Source organism: Notamacropus eugenii, chromosome 7 (genome assembly GCF_028372415.1).
Source record: "Notamacropus eugenii isolate mMacEug1 chromosome 7, mMacEug1.pri_v2, whole genome shotgun sequence".
NCBI lineage: Eukaryota > Metazoa > Chordata > Mammalia > Diprotodontia > Macropodidae > Notamacropus > Notamacropus eugenii.
Genome location: NC_092878.1, coordinates 115084070 through 115105132, shown reverse-complemented (window position 1 = coordinate 115105132; position 21063 = coordinate 115084070).

The window sequence follows — 21063 nt, the reverse complement described above, 5'->3', positions numbered from 1 at the left end:
CAATAAAAGCATTTAATTAAACAGAATTGTTAAGTAAATAAGAATAAAATCCTCCAAAACACATGGAGACACACTGTTTCAGAGTTTCTCATACCAAGAATGGGAAAGAGAACACACACTGCAAATGTAACTCATGCCAGAGAGCTGCTTCCCAAGAAGAGCAATTCCAGGTCTTTTAAATTATTGGGGGGTTTTTTGGGTTTTTTTTTGCTTCCTTCCAAAACCTCTGATCTCATCCCTTAATCTACTGAACTGCCCTCAACTGGTTCTTTGCTGAATTGCTGCCACCATCTCCTGGTTCTCTACTGAATTGCAAATACTAAGCAGCTTCTCCAGAAATTCATACAGGTCTTTATTGTAAGCGTAGCCTGTTGCATATTTCAACTCTTTTATGAGTCAGACCCATAGTCATGCCCGGTTCTAGGGGGAAAAAATGACCTTTAGATAAATATGACTTTTTGAGTTCTTTGCTTTCCACATCAACAACTCCCTCAATCCAGATTGATGTTTGGGTTAGGGTCGGTAACTCCTTCCAAACTCCAATATACCCCTAGCCACAGTTCTATTGCCATGTAAAGTATTCTAGAAGTTGAGTTAGACAGACTAGAGGAAGTGTATTGAAAATGGTGACTTTTGTTCTGACACTAAATTACTCTCCCCCTTTCACCAAAATCTCTAATCACTTTGTGGAATTGTTCCCTATGATAGTGCCTTCTGGCAAGCATACACCCTAGCTGTTTTAGACCTTTTCTGATACTATTAGAAAATCACTAATCAAGATATCGTGGCTGCTTCTCTCAGGGAATCTTGAATAACTTTAATGTATTCATGGCACAGTAAACAAACAGAGAGCTAGATTGGGAGTCAGGAAAAGCTGAGTTTAAACTCTTCCTCAGATATTAACTGTGTGATTCTGGGAAAGTCATTTAACTTCTGTCAGCTTCAGTTCAGTAAAGTGGACCTCCTAACATTGCTGTGAGGATCTAATGAAATAGCATATATGAAATACTTTGCAAACCCTAAAACATTATATAAATACTAGTTACTATATTCGTAAAAGAAACTTGTTTGAATAAAGAGTCTTTAAGGCTGTACTCTATTGAGTCAAATGCTAATTGAATAATCAACAGACAATAAATTTAGCAGAATCTTATATTCTCTATATCTTTCAATTAGACATATGTTAAGATATATTCTATGGTTGAAAATCATATTTGAAAGCATGACTATTACTTTTTCATATTTTTATTAAAGATACTCTCATAGCGCATGTTTATCATGTTCAGAAACATTTTATAGAGAAGTGCTCTATATATGTGTATATGTGTGGTATGTGTGTATACACATAGTATAATACTTGGCACATAGTAGGTACTTAATAAATGTTTATTGATTGATTAAAGTGAAAATAGACCTACTCTTAGCTGGAATGGTCAATACGTGAATCTGGGGTATCTTTGGTGAGATGAGAAAAGAAACAGGCAGAATTTCATAGACAATTCTATAAAACAACATCTCTACAGTCACACAATTCACTGAGAGGTATGGAAATATGAAAAACAAACTCAATAGATCAAAGACAGGTTTAAAGACTCTTCTCTAAAAAGATGTTTCATATACCAATAGGAATTTGATACATTTCTTTATAGATACAACAATCATTTGATTATAAATATTAAGGGTAGAACAGGTAGACAACTAATCACCAGTGGTCTTCACCAGGACCATGGAAAATATCCTATATAACTTCCAATTAGGAAGGGAATTTCTACTAGTAGATCAAATTCTTCTCAGGTTTCCCATTTATAGATGACATTTTTGGTTATACGTTGATCCCTGGAACACTAAAGGATCTCTGCAATGAGACACTAAAATTTAGACTACCAATACATAATTTAATAAAATGAATGAATGCCAGTTGTCTATTTTTCTAAAATATGATATGAATTTGAATGAATAGTACCTTGAGTTGATCCATCAGTACATTACACTTGACTTAGAAAAAATTCTGAAGGTGGACATTGAACTCAACACACAAAATTGAGTATAAAAGGCTGAATAAAGCACTTGATAAGTATTTACTATGTGCTAAGCATTGGGGATGAAATCTAAAAGTAAGACATTCCCTATTTTCATGAAACTCACATTCAAATGGAGGGGACAGTACATATGGCTGGTTTTAGCTACAAGCCAGATGGAAAAGTAAAGTGGTACTTTAGGCACAGTAGCTAACAGAAATATATGCTTTTTCTTTAAGGTCATTTCCAATGATAAAATCATCCTCATTTCTGAAGCTGAACCATCAAACAGAAGCAAAAACTTTGGTGACAAGAACATTCTTTTAAGGGTTGTCAGCAGCTATGACTATAGCATCTGGAGGAACAGTTGTCAGGTTACGTCTCCACAGGGGTTGCTTCTCAGAATGATTGCTTCAGGCTGGAAGCATTGCTGTTCCCAACGATCTTAGGTTTTAGAGTTCTGGACTGTCACCATCAGGGTCTAAGGGAGTTGGTGGTCAGGACAGTGATGGTAGTTTGACTAGCCTGGGACAAGCTACTTCCTGTCTTTCCTTCAGGATGCCTTGCAGCTTCAACTAGGCTGGCTTGCCTTGCTCTGTGGGTAGCAATTGATTTGCAAATGCTAAGGATGACTTGGGGAGAGAGAGTAAACTATTACATTTCAGAAATTTTTCAGAATTTTCAAGAATCCTATCTACCCCCTGACATCAATGCACATTCTTTTTAAGTGTGTGGGGGTTTTTCCCCAGTAACTCTCTATGACTAATAAACTTGGGATACTAGTCTCCAAAAAATAAAAATATTTGGTTATACAAAAATGCAGTGGAAAAGTATATTGCCAAATATAATGGAAAAGTATATTGACATATATTGCATCTTCAAGAAGTAGCCAAGCTGGCATCAAGATTGTATGTGGCCAGAAAAGGAGGTGAACACATAATGGAGTAAAAGCAAAGGATAAAAGATGGACAGTCCAAGTGTTGAGCTGATATTCAGAGGAAAGTTGCCAGAGTATTTGGTAGATGTTTTATGGGAGATTAATGGAAGACTGTAAAGAGCAAACCCATAGGAGGATACAGAAAGGATGCATTGTACAAAGATCGCAAAGTTTATACAAATACTGAAGCATACAGATTGTGTCTATATGATCACTATATATTAATATGTATTATATATAATTACTACATATTATTATATAATATACTAATTATAGTAGGATGTGGCTATTATCTAACACTGTGGATCTATCAAGCGTCAAAAATGATACAAAGCTATATACTGATATTTTTACCTAAATGTATATTCATAGATGCCCCAAATGAGAGATTTTGATTAGAGTTTAATTTTGATACTAGACTTTATATCATCAGTTAGAATTGTGATCAAATCTTTCTGGTTGGCTCATATAGAAATGTGTGGGATATTTTTAAAAAATCATCAAAAGTCCAGTGAATTTTCCTGATTTTGATACTGGCTAAAGGGAGGATCTTTGCTAATTAAATCTTTGCTAATAAAGAATAAGTAGACTGAAGTAGGATCATGATTTGAAAGCTAGAAAATGCTTTAGAAATTATTTAATCCCCTCATTTTACATCAGAGAAAACTGAAACATGGAGAACTGAAGTGATTTTTCCCAAGAGTCCATCATCATCTAGTCACAGGCTGCTGTTGTGTTTGTCCTTTGTTTTGAAGATCATGCCATCAAGGAAATGATGATATGACTTGCAGTTGACTTTGATTTGAGTGAGGGAGAGCTGTGCAAGGTCACCAGCCTCACTTTCTTCTCTAGAGCCATCTGGGTCCAGTGACCAAACATTCATCAGGATGACTGCAGATTGCCCAGGATGCAGTGAGAGAAGAGACCCTTGCCCTTTTAGGCTAAGACCTTTTCAGGTACTCACTTAAAAGTGAGGCAATGCCTATTCAGGCAATAGACCTCACCTCCTCTTTAAGAAGTGAGTTAAGGGTTGGCCCCTTTTATTAAAAAGAAAACAAAGCAAGACAAACAATCAAGCTGGTCAGGGAAGAGTCTCAGGGTTGCTGTTCCAAGTAGAAACAGTTACCATTGACATTCACTGTAAATTCACTGAAAGCTGGGAGGGACCAATACAGTCATTAAAGGGTTTCAGAGTGAACTGGGGAGGAAGGAAGGAAGGAAGGAAGGAAGGAAGGAAGGAAGGAAGGAAGGAAGGAAGGAAGGAAGGAAGGAAGGAAGGAAGGAAGGAAGGAAGGAAGGAAGGAAGGAAGGAAGGAAGGAAGGAAGGAATGTAGGCAGTAAACCCCAAGTTAACTGGAAATCTATCTCTCTTTGGAGAAGAGAAGGAGAAGGGCAGGGAGAGCTGAGTTGCCTGACTAACTGGGTCCCCATTCAGGCAGGTTGTATTTGTCCTTCGTTTTCGAAGAGGACCATGACATCAGGGAAAGGATGACATGACTTGCAGTTGACTTTGATTTGAGAGAGGGAGGACTGTGCAAGGTCACCAGCCTCTTATTCCTCCTGAGCCATCTGGATCCATTAAGGATCTACCATGTGTCAGACACTGTGTGACAAAAGAAGATAAAAAACAACTGTTCTCAAGAAACTCATGGTCTGATAGGGAGAAAACACTTGAACAACTATGTACAAACCAGACATATACAGAATAAATTAGAAGTAAGTAGCAGAGGGAGGGTCCTAATATACCACCAAGGGGTATTAGAAAAGGCTTGCAGAAGATGGGATTTTAGTTGGGACTTGAAGGAAGCCAGGGAAGCTTAGAGGCAAAGATGGAAAGGGAGAAAATCCTAGGCTTGAGGGATAGCAAATGCAAATGCTGGAGATGGAATGTCTAGGGAGAGGAACAGTAAGGAAGCCAGTGCCTCTTGGTCATAAAGTATTGAGGAAAGGAGGGAAGGGGTGGGGATAGGAGTAAGAAGACTGGAAAGGTACAAAAGGCTAGGTTACAGCAGTCTATAAAAAAAAAAAACAAATAGAGGATTTGATCCTCGAGGCAAGAAGGAGGTAGTGGAGTTGACTGAAGGAGAGGAGTACAGGAGGTATTAGTCAATGAGTCAGTCAAGAAACATTTATTAAATGCCTACTATATTCCAGGCATTGTGCTCAACTCTGGGGATACATAGAGATGCAAATGATAGTCCCTGCCCTCAAGGAAATCACAATCTCATGGGAGAGACAAAAAGCAAACAAATAAGCACAAAATAATTATATGCAGGATAAAAAGGACATAATTAAACTTTCTTTTGGTTTCCATTCTAAATCAATCAACCATCTACTATGTACAAAACACAGAACACTATGCAAGGAATGAGTGTACTTTCTAAGAACGATGCTATTTCTTCTCACTTTTCACATAATATTCATTTAAAACAAACCTAAAACATTAATTTCTAATAAAGAGTAAAGTCACAAGATTCCTCTTAGCATTTTCTGGTCTGTGACTATGTTTATTTTTTTCCTCTTTTCTCTAGTATTTAGTACAAAAATGTAAAATCCTTCTACCTGATTAAAGAAACTGGAAGTCATTATCTTGAGGAGAATATGTATCTATAACTGCAAAGAAAATTAATGTCAGCACATAATTAAGGTGCTATATTTAGATGCATTTATCTTTATACAATTTATGTAGCATTAGGAGTGATGAGTTTCTAACAATAATATAATCACTAAGGAGTTAGGAAGCAGAGATGAACCGAGGGCAAATTTATGAATTAAATTTGTGTTCTTACTTCTATTGTGAATAACAGCCCTAACTTAGAGAAAGATTCACTGCCATGATTACAAGTATCATGATATGAAGATATTGCTTGAACCTACTTTCTTTTCTTTTAAAGGAGCAGAGCTGGGAGACACTACTACTAGATAACATTAGGGCTCCCCAAGACCTTGAGAGGTTAGAGCATGGAGCTGAAATAAATAAGATAAAATTTAATAAAGGTAAATAGAACATCTTGCCATTGCGTTAAAAAAAATAAACTTTGTCACGTGCAAAATGGAGGAGATATGGTTATATGGCAGTTTATCTGAAAAATACTTGGGGCTTTTAGTGGAGGATAAACCCAGTAAGCCAAGAATATATTATGCCATCAAAAAATAAAATAAGAAGCAAAACTTAATGTTAAGTAGGGCTACACTAAGTGAGGCATAATATCCAGGAATAAGAAGGTTCCATTGTACCAATCCTGATTAGATCACAATTTGCATTCGATTTGGGGTGACATTTCTAGAAGGGCATTGATAACCTGGAGACCATCTAAATGAGGGTAACCTGGAATGGTAAAGGACCTTGAATCCATGTTATATAAGAAGCAATTGAAAGAATGGGGGATATTTAAAGGGGAAGTGGGAGAGATAACTCAAATGTAACTGTTCAGTTTGGTTGTACAGAAATATGGAGGAGAGATTAGATTTGTGTAGTTTGATTGCAGAGAGCAGAATCAGGGGAATGGATACAGATTTTGCAAACGGACTGCTGATAAAACCTACTATCCATGGAAAGAACTGATATTGTCTGAATACAGACTGAAGCATGCTATTTTTCACTTTCTTTCATTCTTTTTCTTTTATTTTAGTCTTATTGTACAAAATGACTAATATAGAAATGTTGTATCTGATTGCTTACCATTTCAGGGAAGGGAGAGAGAGGGATAAAATTTAGCACTCAAAACTTTTTTTAAAAAAAATATTAAAAATTGTTTTAATATGTAATTGGGGAAAATATAATATTTAGAAAAGAAAATTTAAGCTTGATTTAGAGAAAAACCTTCTAATATTAGGGCTAGATGAAAGTAAAAGATGCTACTTCAACAGATAGTGAAATCTACATTATCAGAGGCTTTAAATGAAAGCTCATTTTTCAGGCATGTTGTGGTGGGATTCTCTTTAGAATAGGAGCTGGACTAGATGACCAGCAATACCACTTCTACCCCTAAAGTTCTCTGCACCAAGTATAGTCATTCATAGGGGTATTTTAAAAAATTTTTTTAAGATTGACAGTAACATTTGCATCATTTCCCAAATATAGAACTTAAGGCAAAAATAACTTCTTATACCATAGGTTCTGTTAGCTTGTCATTGACAGTAGACACAAGATTATAGTCACTGAGCATCTCTTGTTTAGTTTCCTAGAAGTTTCTGGGTTGTTTTCTCTAAGGAACCACAGTCACAGGAGAAGGGAAGTAACTAGTACAAAGGCTAAGAAATTAAATTAGGCAACCTGAAATGAAATGACAAGACAAATGTGATGGACATGCAGCACACAGATATGGTGGAAGCTCTATTTCAGAATGAAGTAAAACATGAAAAGACTCTGTTAACATTAAAATAGCCATTCTCAGCTTCTTGACATAGAATATAGTGATATATAGATATAGATATAGATATAGATATAGTGCAATATAGAGATGGAATCATCAGGTTTATTAATATAAGATTTAAAGTCCAACCCTGCAAGTCCAGTCACACAAATTGAGCTCCAAAACATGAATACTGGATAACATGATCATAGTTCTAATGTTGATAAAAATACATATTTACAAATATTGATAAAAAATACAAAACAAAAAATTAACCAAGTCAACATCATTCCACTTCCTGGTTCTTCCTGAAAAAAATTGTTTCATTTTTTTTTTTAACCAGGAGAGGGCAAAATTTGACTACTTATGTGTGAACACATCTGTAATTCATCCAGTACAAATGTTTGAAGGGAAATAACCTTTCTATATTCTGGTCACGAGTATCTGAAGAAATACTCTAAGGTCTTTTGAATGAATACAGTTGATCTCGAAAAGCCTCTTTCTCTTTTTTAAAAAAAAACCCTAAATGTATTTTCTTTTTCTACAAGAAATCTTTCCTAATCCCCCCAGTTGTTCGTCCATTTCCCTCTGAAAATAACCATATTTTGTGTTTTGTATGTGTCTTCTTGTACATGTTTGTAAGTTCCATGAGAACAGGGACTGTTTCATTTTTGTCTTTACATCTTTGGCACAAGGCCTGGTACAGAGTAGGCGCTAACTAAATGCTTTTTGATTAATTGATTGCTTCACTGCTTGTTTGCTGAATTTATGCTTGAGAACTGCATATACATATGACTTTCCGACTCCTGGGAGTTGCATCCAATGAGATGGAGACTGAGGGGGTCGGAGTCCTAATGGCATAGATTTAGAACTAGAAGACACATTAGAAAGTATGTGGTTTAATACCTTCATTTTATGGATGAGTAAATTGAGACCCTCAGAGGTTGAGACTTCCCGAAACTCATAAAATTATGCTTTGATACAGGTTTCATGTGACATTTGTTGGGGGCAGAGGAGGAGGGACGCATGTTTTCTGTGTGATTTGGAAGGGGCAGTGCTTAATTTAGAACTGGAAATATTCAAAGTTTCTGACTCATTGGTTAACTTCATCTGTAGCTTCACCTTATCCTAACACTATTTTGAAAATGGAGAAACTAGATGATTTACTAACAATTAACTTACAGCTACTATGCATGGCAGAGCAGGAATTCTAAATCAGGGAAACTCCTTGCTACCAATCTACTTAGGCACTGCCTTAGAAATTGTCATGGTAGGACTGCCTTCTTTTTGAGTTCATGTGATAGGTTGTTGTACAGTCTTTCAGTCATATCCAACTCTTTGTGACCCCATTTGGGGATTTCCTGGCAAAGATACTAGAGTGGTTTATTACATCCTTCTCCAGCTCATTTTACCAATGGGGAAACTGAGGCAAACAAGGTTAAGTGACTTGCCCAGGGTCAGATGGCTAGAAAGTGTTTGAATCCAAATTTGGACTCAGGAAGACGAATCTTCTTGACTCCAGGCCTGGCACTCTATCCACCATATCCCCTCATATGGTAGGTAACTGTTGCCCAAATATATATGCTAAATATAGCAGTTAAAGAGGTTAAAACCTAAGCTGCATCATGCTTAAGCACAGGTTCAGATCGCAGACAAAAAATAGTATTAAACCTGAACAAAGATTAGAATTCTAACAAGATCTTTTATGGACAAAATTCCATCAGAGTGACAGAAATAATTCTACATATTACAATCTTGTACAGTCCCCTTAGGCTATAAAAGTTATAAAGAAGACGGATTCATAATCCCATGCTTCCTTCAATATCATGAAGGTTAAACAAACTTAGTTAAACAGAGTCATAATCTCATACATCCCCTAAGGAAACAAACCTTGTTAAACAAACTCTATAGGTAAACTAAGTCAGGTTATAGATTAAAATATATTTAGAGGTTTCACAAATAAGCTTAGAGATATGGGATTTACATGTTGCCAAAGAGTCAAGAACTTGTAAGAATATTTGCCAGGCTTCTTACAGAAGGAATTTTTGAGACCTTAAGTAAATTCCTTATCCCAGAGGATAGGTTTCAGACAGCTCCTAGCTAGAAGAAATGATTGTGACCTTCACAAATAATAAAAATTAATGAAAGGAAATCAATATTTTAAAAAATTCCCACGACAAAATAATGTTCTGATTGTTTCACTTGAGACATTACATGCATCTTATTGAACTAATGGGTGTGGGGGATATATGAAGAAAATAAGCATTTACATAGTGCCTCCTCTCTGCTAGATACTGTGCCAAGCACTTAGCAAATACTGTTTCCTTTAGAGGTACTGCATGGACCACAAAAGTACAATTAGGAAAAAAAAAACTTAGCCAATCATACTTACCTCCTTTCCAAATAGGAATTGTCCTCTCAGTAGAAAAAGGAAAGAGTGAAAGTGGGTAAAGCCCTCTAACTGTCCTTAGAACTGGTCCCAAAATTTTAGACATGAATGGAGCTTAAGAAATTGTAATGCCATGAGGGATGGGTTTGGTAGTGAGTAGGGGAAGGGAGAGTACACACACACACACACACACACACACACACACACACACACACACACACACACTACTAACTGTTCTTGCCGATTCATCTCTGAACCATTAAATCTAAGACCTGAGTTTACCACCAACCATTAGCACATAGATAGGAAGCTTTGGACTGGAGAGGAAAAACCCTAAGCTCTTTCTCTTTCATCTTTTATTTTTCTTTGTCTCTGTAATAATATACTAACATATTAGATTTGGGGAAAGGGGACAGATTACAAAGCACTCTAGGGGAAAATAAAGTAAGGGGGAGGGAAATGTAACATGTGCCATTGTAGACTGAGGATAAGAAGATGTGGCTTCACCTCTAGGCTCTGCTCCCTGCCAGCTGTGTGAACTTGAGAAAATCTCGTAACTTCTCTGGGCCTCAGTTTCCTCACCTGTCAAACTAGGAGGCCAGATAATGTGATCCTTCGGCACCTTCCACCTTCCTGTAAATGCATTTATTTGAGTCTCAAGTTTCTTGTGGCTGAGTTTTAGTCCTGTGCAATAACTATAGAGGTCAGATACACTTTTCTCAGTCATGTCTTTTCTATTTTAGACTTCCTGCCTTATCCTTGGGATTTGTTCTTTCTATCTTTTACTGTGGACTTGACTGACAAAGTTAGCCTTAAACTTCTTGTATCTGTTCATTCCAATGCTTTAATAAAAGATAAGCTCTTTATGGACATAAACTATGTCCCTACCACGTGACATAAGGCAGTGGGGTCACAAACTTCAATAGAAATTGGGGGGTAAGGAGAGCATTAAATGATACATAAAGATCCTTACTAGCCACATACTGACTTAGAAAACCACATATTAACATTATCTGTGTTCTATTCTATTTTCATTTTGTCAAATATTGCCCAATTACATTTTTATTTGATTCTCACAGCACTAGGCAGTGTTGTGGGTCTCAACAGGGCCCAAAGACCTCTTTTTTGACACTTCTGGGATAGTGGATGGAAAGACAGCCTCAGCTCCTGGAACCTGTGTTCAAATACTTCTTCACGTTGCTGGATGACTTTGGGGTGCTCTGCAGTACTACAAATTACAGAGAAGGTACCGACCCAAGTTGTTAGAAGATGTTTCTCATCAAGAAGATCACTGAGTCAGGGAAATAATAGGTCTAGTCCCTATCCTGTCCTTAGTGCCTGGTACACAGCCTACCATATAATAAGTAATGGATAAATGATTGTTGATTGATTTGATGGTCAATTGTTATGGGAATAGGAACCTCATATAAAGATACTGAGGTATTTCTGGTCTGGAAGAAGACATGGGCCCAAAAGAGTGTTACCTCAAACACTGATTGCTGCTTTCGGTCCTTCATTCTCAAAGAGGACCAATGACATCTTGACTTGATAGCAAATTGGATTTAAGTGAGGCAGAGCTGTGCAAAGTCACCAGCCTCACTCTCTCCTCCAGAGCCATCTGGGTCCAGTGACAAGACATAGATCAGAATGACTGGAGGTGGCCCCAGAAGCAGTGGAGACCCTGGCCTCTTTAAGCTAGGGTCTTTAAAACCTGGGATCCATGAACTTTTTTTTTTTAATATTTCAATAACTATTTCAACATAATTGGTTTCCTCTGTCATCTTATGTATTTTATTTTATGCATTTAAAAAATAATTCTGAGAAAGGGGTCCATGGGCTTCATCAGACCACCAAAGTGATCCAAACCACACAGAAAAGTCATTTAAAAACCTACACTCAGCAGCTAATGCAAAAAGTGGGTCATTCCATTGGCATTTATTGCCAAAATATGTGATAACTTTGGAGAATAGGAAGGAAACACGTATATGAGGTTTAGTGAAACTGGAAATGGAAACTGGGTAATATTTGAATATGGTTGGGAAAATCAGTGAGTTGAATGCATGGTGCCTCTGCCCGAGCTTCCTCTCCTTGATCTGTTCCGGTGGTATGTTGGAGGTATTTTTTTTTTAATAATCCAGGTCATGTTTTATCCTGCTACAGAGAGCAGTATGTGCCAGAATGGAAACCAAGGAAAACATCAAATAAAATCCAGTTTGGCATTGTTTGTCTGAATGATAGTAGTTCCCTTTGCTGGAGCATGGTGCCCACTAGGGATCACTGTACACACCTAAAACTAATATCTGAGCTGGGCACCTCACTTCTATATCCTCTAGTTTGGCTATCTATGAGATCTGTGACTGGATCTCGAGAGAGCTTCCACCTACTTTTCTCCCACTGTCTCCAAAGGAGACTTGTTCCATGAATGAATGAGTGAGGGACTAAGTGTGAAAGCATTTATTAAGTGTTTACTATGTGCAGATACAAATAAGAAAGCGGCATAGTTTCTGCTCACATTCTAAGAGAATTCAGCTAGAGTTCCATAGAAGGATTCAATGTTTCTTAAGGTACATCAGTAAGGCAGATGGTGATGGATCTTCAGTCTCATTTCCATGGATAATATTATATCAATTTCTTTTGTTGAACCATTTCCCAATGGCAAAAAATTTGGTGGGGAAAACTTTGTTTTCCGGGTCTTCAGTAGCTGTGGATGCTGAGGAAGCAGAGAAGGGGGATGGGAGGCTATGTTACCTGCAGAGGCAATCTTCAGATCAGCCTTCAAAGTAAGCCTCAGTATTTATCTTTTCATATGGTTTCAAACTTTGCATTTTCTTAATCTTTAGAAATCATACAATTCTGAACATCTTGAAGGTAGCTCTATGGTTCACCTTTCCTCATACAATGGCTGGGCTTCCTGAAACAAATTCTGCTACCTCATCCCTTTTGTTTTAAAATATTGTTGACTCTATCTTCAGTGGAAGATCCATTTTGAATTCTCTACCCTACATTAGCCTTTATTCTTGTGACCTGGACCTATATCCTCTGGGCCTCTGGCCTCTTTTTGGTACCAGGTTTTTGACAGAACTACAAAGAAAACGTTGCATGTTCATATCAACTAATAATATCTCCCTCAAACAATCCAAAATCACTTCATTTCAGCCATCATCTAGCCCAATTCCTTAATTTTATGCATTAGAAAATGGAGAATTAATGTGATTAAATAACTTTCCTGAAGTTGCAAAAATGAAGTAATCTCGCAGGGACTAGAACTCAGGAGGCAAACCAGGTATCACACAATTTAAATATAATCAGGGGTGTGACACAGCAGGTTCTAAGAAGCTCATAATCATTCGATTTTTAGTATGAGAATTTAAACCTCAGAAACTGACAGTTGTTTTAATCATTGTCTAGACTTAAGAAAATATTAAGAATGCAGATTAGACTTTAAAAGTGCATCAGACCTTTTTCTTCCCCAGAGAGCCCCATTGCTAAACATCTACCAGCTTAGTTCTTTATTGCTTTCCAAGTATTAGTTTTATCTCCGCAGGAGGACAGTAGAAGGCTCAGGGAATGACAACATCACTAGACTGGAGCCCTAAATGGTAGGCCATATAACATTACAGTCCAGTTACCTAGGTGAATACAGGCTGCTACTGCTGAAAATAATGGATGTTTATACTATGTTTTATGGTTTGTAAAGTTCTTTGCATCTGTTATCTTGAGTCTCATAACACACCTGATTATAATCATAAGGCTACTTCTTTGACCTCCTAATTTATCTCTATGAACACGTCTTGTTTGAACCAGTAGAAACTATAATTACAACCGTACATTTTTATATGCTCAAATGATGGTGATCTCACTGATTTCCCTTTGACTGAACAGTTCACAAACCATCCATACCTACCCATTCTTCCTATTCTTGTCTATACCTTTCCTAGTCCCACAAAGTTGTTGTGGGAATCACAAAAAAACAAAAAAAAATGTTAATGAAAGTATTTTACAACCATCAAAGTTGAATTACAGTTGCTATTTTTGTTGTACTCTCCCAGGATAATAAAGAGGGGCATCAGGGTTAAAAAAGATATGTCTCCCTTTTTCGCTTATGACTCCTGATCCCCAACTTGACTCATATAACAGGGAATCATGGAATTATGGGGACCTATAAGCATCCTCAGAGGCTATATGGTTCAATTCACTTGTTTTTATGAATACACTGAAGAAACAGAAAAGTGACTTGACCAAGGTCATGTGGGTTATAAGGAAGAGAGAAAGGATTTGAACCCAGTTTCTCTGACTCCAGCATGCTTTCCATCGCACAAGTATTGCAATACAGACCTAGATTCTATGACAATCTATTCTTAGTGCCTCTGTTCATCTTAATCAATTGTTTTGACTGTGAAGATATTATCAACTTGAAGAAATGTTTGTAGAGAAAATTACCTACTGTTTTCATCTCATGCTTCATAAAGATACTGTCAATATATGCTTAGATCATTCTCAAAAAAGATTTTATAGCCAGAAGAGAATGTATACTTGTGGATTAGCAATTGCTAAAATCTTCTAGTGGATTTCATTTTTAATAATAATATCATTGTGGTCAATTCTTTTCTTTTGGAATTTCTCCCTCTTTGAGATCTCCAGAAAGTCTCATTGCCCTGAAAATTGTGAAGACCTCCAACATCATTAGAGGTTTAAAAAAAAAAAAGGGTGATAAAACTGTGATGCCTCCAACTGAGTTTTCTCCATTTATTTAGTCAGGTCCACCCACAATGCCCTACTTCATCTTCTTAGTCTTTCGTTTATTCAACCAACACTCATTTCTTAAACACCTGCTGTATGCAGACACTATGGCAGGTGTTGAAGATGCAGAAACAAAAATGAAACAATACATGATCCCAAGGAGTTTACATACTTTAAAGAGGGGAAATATGTACATCTATAAGCATATACAAAAGAAATACAGGATTTTTCTGGAGAGATATTTGGCAGTGGGGGAGAGGGTAAGAAAAGGTTTCAGTTTAGGAGGTGACGATTGAGTTGAGTTTGTAGAGAACTAAAGGTTTAAAGAGGTAGAAGAAAAGAGGGAATTCACTGTAGACATGAAAGGAAGGCAGAGTCACAGAGGTGGAAGGCAGAGTCACAGAGGTGGAAGGCAGAGTCACAGAGGTGGAAGGCAGAATGGGATCAAGTAGGAAGAGTAAGAGGGCCTGTTTGTCTGTGCAGAAGAGTGCATGAAAGGGAACAATGTATAATAAGCCTGGAAAAGCAAGTTGGAGACACATTGTGAAGGGCTTTAAATGTTCAGAGAAAAAATTAGTTTCTCAAGGGTGGTTCCTACTTTGTCATGATGAGTAGGGCAGTTGCATAGTACAGTGGATAGAGCAATGGGCTTGAAGTCATAAAGACTCATCTTCATGAATTTAAATCTAACCTCAGATACTTACTAGCTGTGTGACCCTTGGCAAGTCACCTTACCCTGTTTGCCTCATATATAAAATGAACTGGAGAAGGAAATGGCAAACCACTCCAGTACTTTTTCCAAGAAAACACCAAATGGGGTCACAAAGAGTCAGACAAAACTGAAAAGACTGAATAACACGATGAATACTTGGTTCTTGGGTGACAAATACTAAAAGAAATGAATTCCTGGTCAAAAATTATTTTAAAAAACCATTAAGAGAAAATTTGGCAGCCTAAATTAATGCCATCAAAATATTTAAAACAAAAAAAAGCAGAGGAAGCCATCCCTAATTTTACATAGTATCATTATGGAGAATTTACAGAGGTATATGCACATATAAAATGGCATCTATGTCATGGAGATAACCAAGAAGTAGTGAAGATGGAAAGATATAGCTTCCAAAAAAACTTAATAATATAGAAAACTGCATCAGTAAGCATTCCAACATACATAGGGAGATCTGATACCACAGGTTCTTAGATTTGCATTCATAAAAGGAAAGGCAACTTTTGAAGGGTTAACAATCCCTTTAATCAAGCACATGTGCCATTCGTTCCTTTAACCAAGTACATATATCATTCAGTTTGTTCAAGGAGTCAGCACCCTGAATTTCAAAGAAAAACAGAGAAATCAAAAGATCAACAGACATGGCTTTCTCTGCCTGAATTCAACAGACAATTGGACCCCAACTGTCTGAGCATAGTTACCAGAGAGGGAAGCACAATAGCTGGGTTCTCAAAGCCAAGGGCATCCTTAGTGGCTTCCCAGAGTCCTCATCTGGTCAAACAAACACTTTCAGTCAGTAAACCCAAAAGTAATCAACAGGCATGGCTTGCTCTGCCTGACCATAATTCAACAGACAGGTTCAGCTGTCTAATCATTGTTACCAGATAAGGAAGCATGAGAGCTGGATTCTCAAAGCTGGGGAGCTCCCTAAAGCAGCTTCCCAGAGTCCTCATTGGGCACTCAAACCTTCTTACCAAAAACTAAGCCCCAAAATAAAACCTCAACTCAGAGTATTTATGCCTTTTTTATAGCCAGAGGGTATCACAACCCAGTGCCTCAATAGAAAAAACAAAAGATACTTGGGACTCTCCTACAAAACAACTCCCCTAATCAAGCTTCCCACAATGGACAGGCCCATCAATGGGTGGGAAAGATTTTTAATCACATTAAAATAATTAACAATACAAATTCATACACTTTTTAATTAAAGAAACTCTTGTTTCTGTACTTTACTCCTTGTAAAGACTCTTGATTGATAAAGGCAAGATTCAGTCAGAGGCACTTGATCATACTAAAACAAAAACATCAAAAAATCCTATTTTGATTGACATCACAATTATTCACATATATATATATGTATATATATATATATATATATATATATATATATATACAAATCATTACCCAACTGATAAGCAGTCAAAGTATATGAATAGGCAGTTTTCAGAAGAAATCAAAGCTATCTCTACTCATATGAAAAAATGTTCTAAATGACTATTGATTAGAAAAATGCAGAATAAAACAACTCTGAGGTATCACTTCACACCTATCACAGTGCCTCAAATGATAGAAAAATCAAATGGTAAATGCTGGAGAGGATGTGAAAAATTAGGACACTAATTCATCATTGGTGGAGTTTTGAACTGATTCAGCCATTTTGGAAAGCAATTTGGAACCATGCCCAACGGGCAATCAACCTGTGCATACTCTTTGATTGAGCAATACCATTACTAGGTCTGTATCCAAAAGAGATTATAAAAAAAGGGAAAGGAACCTCCATGTACAAAAATATTTAGAGAAATTCTTCTTGTGGTAGCAAAGAATTGGAAATTGATAGAATGCTCATAACTGACAAATGGATAAGTAAGTTGAGGCATATGAATTTAATGGAATGCTATTGTGCTATAAGAAATGATGAGCAGGTGGGTTTCAGAAAAAAACCTGTAAAGATGTACATGCACTGTTGCAAAGTGAAGTAGCACAACCAGAAGAACATTGTACATAGTATCAGCAGCATTTTGTGATGATCAACTATGACTGACTTAGTTCTTCTCAATACAATGATCTAGGACAAGTCTAAAAGATTCATGATGAAAAAAACTATCCACATCCAGAGGAAGAACTGATGGAGTCCAAATACAGATCAAAGCTTACTATTTTCACTTTCTTTCTTTTCTTTCCTTTTGGTCTGTTTCTTCTTTCACAACATGACTAATGAGGAAATATGTTTTATATGATTGCACATATAAAACTGATATAAAAATTGTTCACCATCTTAGGAAGGCGGGGAGAGGGAAATGTGATGGCAATCAAATTAAGATCTTTTGCTGTTTTTGTTTTACTAAAAGTGCCTCTGATTGAGTAATGTGATTAAAGATCTTTCCCACCCATTGATGGGCCTGTCCATTGTGGGAAGCTGGATTAGGGGAGTTATTTTGTAGGAGAATCCCAAGTATCTTTTGCTTTTTCTATTGAGGCACTGGGTCAAAGGCTTGTGATGCCCTCTGGCTGTTAAAAAAGATATAAATACTCTGAGTTGAGGTTTTGCTTTGGGGCTTAGTTTTTGCAAAAAGGTTTGAATGCCAGATGAGAACTCTGGGAAACCACTTTATGGACTCCCCCAGCTTTGAAAACTCAGTTGTTGGTTCTTCTTTCTCTGGAACTATGGTCAGACAGTTGTACCTGTCTGTTGAATTATGTTCAGGCAGAGGAAGCTATGTCTGTTGATCTTTTGATTTCTCTGTATTTTCTTTGAAATTCAGGGTACTGACTCCCCTGAACTAAATGAATGATAAATGAACTTGGTTAAAGGAATGATACATGTACTTGATTAAAGTGATTGTTAACTTTTCAAAAGTTGCCTTTCCTTTTATGAATGCAGATCTAAGAACTTGTGGTAGCAATCCCCGCCCATCCCCATGTAGATGTAGGGTAGCACCGTGTAGGGTGCTTACTGAGACAGGAAAGGAGAAAACTTGGAACTCAAAATTCAAAAAAAGAATGTTTAAAATTACCCTTACATGTAATTGGAAAAAATAAGACACTGTTTGAAAGAAAAAAAAATTGAGATGACAGTCAAACTGTCCTGTGCTGTCATCAGGCCACATGTGGAATATGTTTATTTCTTTTGGCAAAGCTTTGTAATATCATTAATACACTGAAGAAACTCCAAAATAGATCAATCAGCATAATAAAGGACATTACGTCCATGTTGTATAAAGGCTGATCAAAGAATCTGTGAATGTCTAGTCCAAGGAAGAGAAGACTCATAGGGAAAATAGTATCTGGCCTCAGATAATTGGAGACCTGTCATATTGAGGAAAGATTATATTTATTCTATTTGATGCTAAAGGCAGAATCTGGAAAAAATTATTAGAAGTGAAAGAGGATAATTTAGACTTTATAGTGGGTGGAATTTCCTAATAATTAGAACTCCCTAGAAATAGAATGAAGTTCCTTCCTCTAGAATAAAACACAGAGTTGTATATTTAGTATTTAACTCTGAAAAAAAAAAAGAAGGAAAGAAAGAAGGAAGGAAAAAAGGAAGGAAGGAAGGATATATTGCTCATGTAAACCTCATGCCTCTGAAACATGAAGAACTGCATGATAATAGTTAAAAGTTTCACAAATAAGGATGAAAGAACTAGGATTGTTGTCTTGGGAATAAGCATAAAGTCTCTGGATATGTATGGATAGGGGATACAGGGTAGTGGCATGTAGCTAATGAACCAAAGCAAAACAGCTAAGCTGAGTGTCAGATCTGGTTTTGTGGTTTTGCAGTGTGGAATAACAACATATGAATCGTTAGTGCAATGGTGATGAGAGTCCCCTGGTGTTTTGCCATTCAAATTCATAAGACTAGATTTTGAGGGTTGCAAACTGAGCTCTAGCAACAAGTCTCTATTTATTTAAAAATAAAATCAGATAAAAATAAAAGCTTAATGAATGTGACTGAAAAAGACTGAAGTTTGTTGAACTAGTGTTAATCTTTGAGATGTGAAAAAAAAAAATCAGTGAAATTTCAACTTCCTTTTCTCTCTCCTCTGCTTACAGATGACAGTGTTTACTTTTCTTTTCCTATTTCTTGAAGCAGTTAAGAATTCCTGATGCTTTATATAAAAGTACTACTGTTCATAACTGCTCTGTGACTCATCTGTTATAAATGCTGCAGAGTGGAGGAAGTTAATAAGTGGCAGGTATTACACAGAGCTAAACATGATAGAGGTTTTAACATTGATTTAAAATAACTAAGGTTTTGGAGGCTCTGACCTGTAAGCATGACAGAATGTAATAATTCGTGACTATTAATAATTTTTATAACTTATAAAAGCAGAACTTAATACTGAACGAATGTCTTCTGCCTTTCAGGCTAAAAACACAAGCCAAGAAGCTAGAGTTTTTAAGTGAGGGGAAATGTTATGTGAGAGGTATGTAGTTTTCAGATTCTTTTTTCCCTATAAACAGGGAGTGAGAATGGTGACTGAGGAATAACTTTACTAGGGAGGATGAGAAAGGTATGAACTGGGAAGGAAATTCCAAAGGTAGAGATGACATAATTCCTATTCACTTTCCTTTCATTTTCCACCCATACTGCCAACCTTGCCAAACATCACCTAGAGATAACACACAGTATAGAAAAAAAAATTTTAAGATCTATTTCTAAAGTGTCTCCAATATATCTATTAAAATTATCTCAAGAGGTGAAGCCAAGATGGTAGAATAAAGGCAGGGACTCGCCTGATTTCTTCCCCAAGACACTCCAAATACTTGTAAATAATGAATGACTCTAATTCATTTTGCATCATTTCATATAATTCTTACCATGTTTTATTTTCTTAAACAACCCTTTCATGATTTTTTACAGCATACTCCATCACAATCATATTCCACAACTCATTCAGCTATTTCCCAATTGATGAGCATTCCTTCACTTTTCAATTCTTTACTACCACAAAAAGAGCTGCTATCAATACTTATATATAAACAAGTCCTTTTCCTTTTTCTTTGATCCCTTTGAGGCATAGGCTTAGTAGTGGTATTGCTGGGTCAACAGGGATACACAATTTATAACACGTAAACACAGTCCAACTTGTTCTCCAACTTGTGCACCAATTCACAATGCCATCAAAAGTTTATTAGTTTACAATTTTCTCTCATCCCCTCCAACATTTGTCATTTCTAACAGATGTGATCTGGTACCTCAGATTTGTTTTAATTTGTGTTTCTCTATTTAATAGTGATTTGGGGCATTTTTTATATGATTATAGTTACATTTGACTTCTTCTGAAACCTACTGGTTCATATCCTTTGACTATTTAATAACTAGGGTGATGGAGTCCTAATAGAACTGCTCCCAGCCCCAAAAGTCTAACTTTGTTGCAGACCCGCTGTACCTACCTAGACCCCCATCAGTGTCCTAACTTCTTCATATATGCCTCACTGCTCACTAGAACAACAAGCATCTCCCTGAAACTCATAGTTCTCACAGAAAGAGCAGGTGTGGGAACCCAGCCATTGCCTCTCTCCAGCCATGACACCCAGACCCATTCCCACAGAAACAGGGTGTGTTTTTGTAGTCAATCACAATCACATCCATCTAGCCCAAGACAGGACCACAATGTCTAACTATCTATCTTGACCATGCAGGACCACCATAGCTATACAATTGGAGGGCAGCATGGCCAGAATGTTTAACCACCAAACCATAGATGGGACCCCTCCTCCATTACCTAATCCCTTAACAAACTTCTCCTGCCTTTTAATATTAATCACATTCCTATATTCTATGTAAATATCTGTTATGTAATTGCATCTTTACCCTATAAAAACCATCTTGTTTTTTCTGAAGTTACTGGTTCCTCTTGGAACTTAGCCCACTTCATAAGAGGCATTAATCT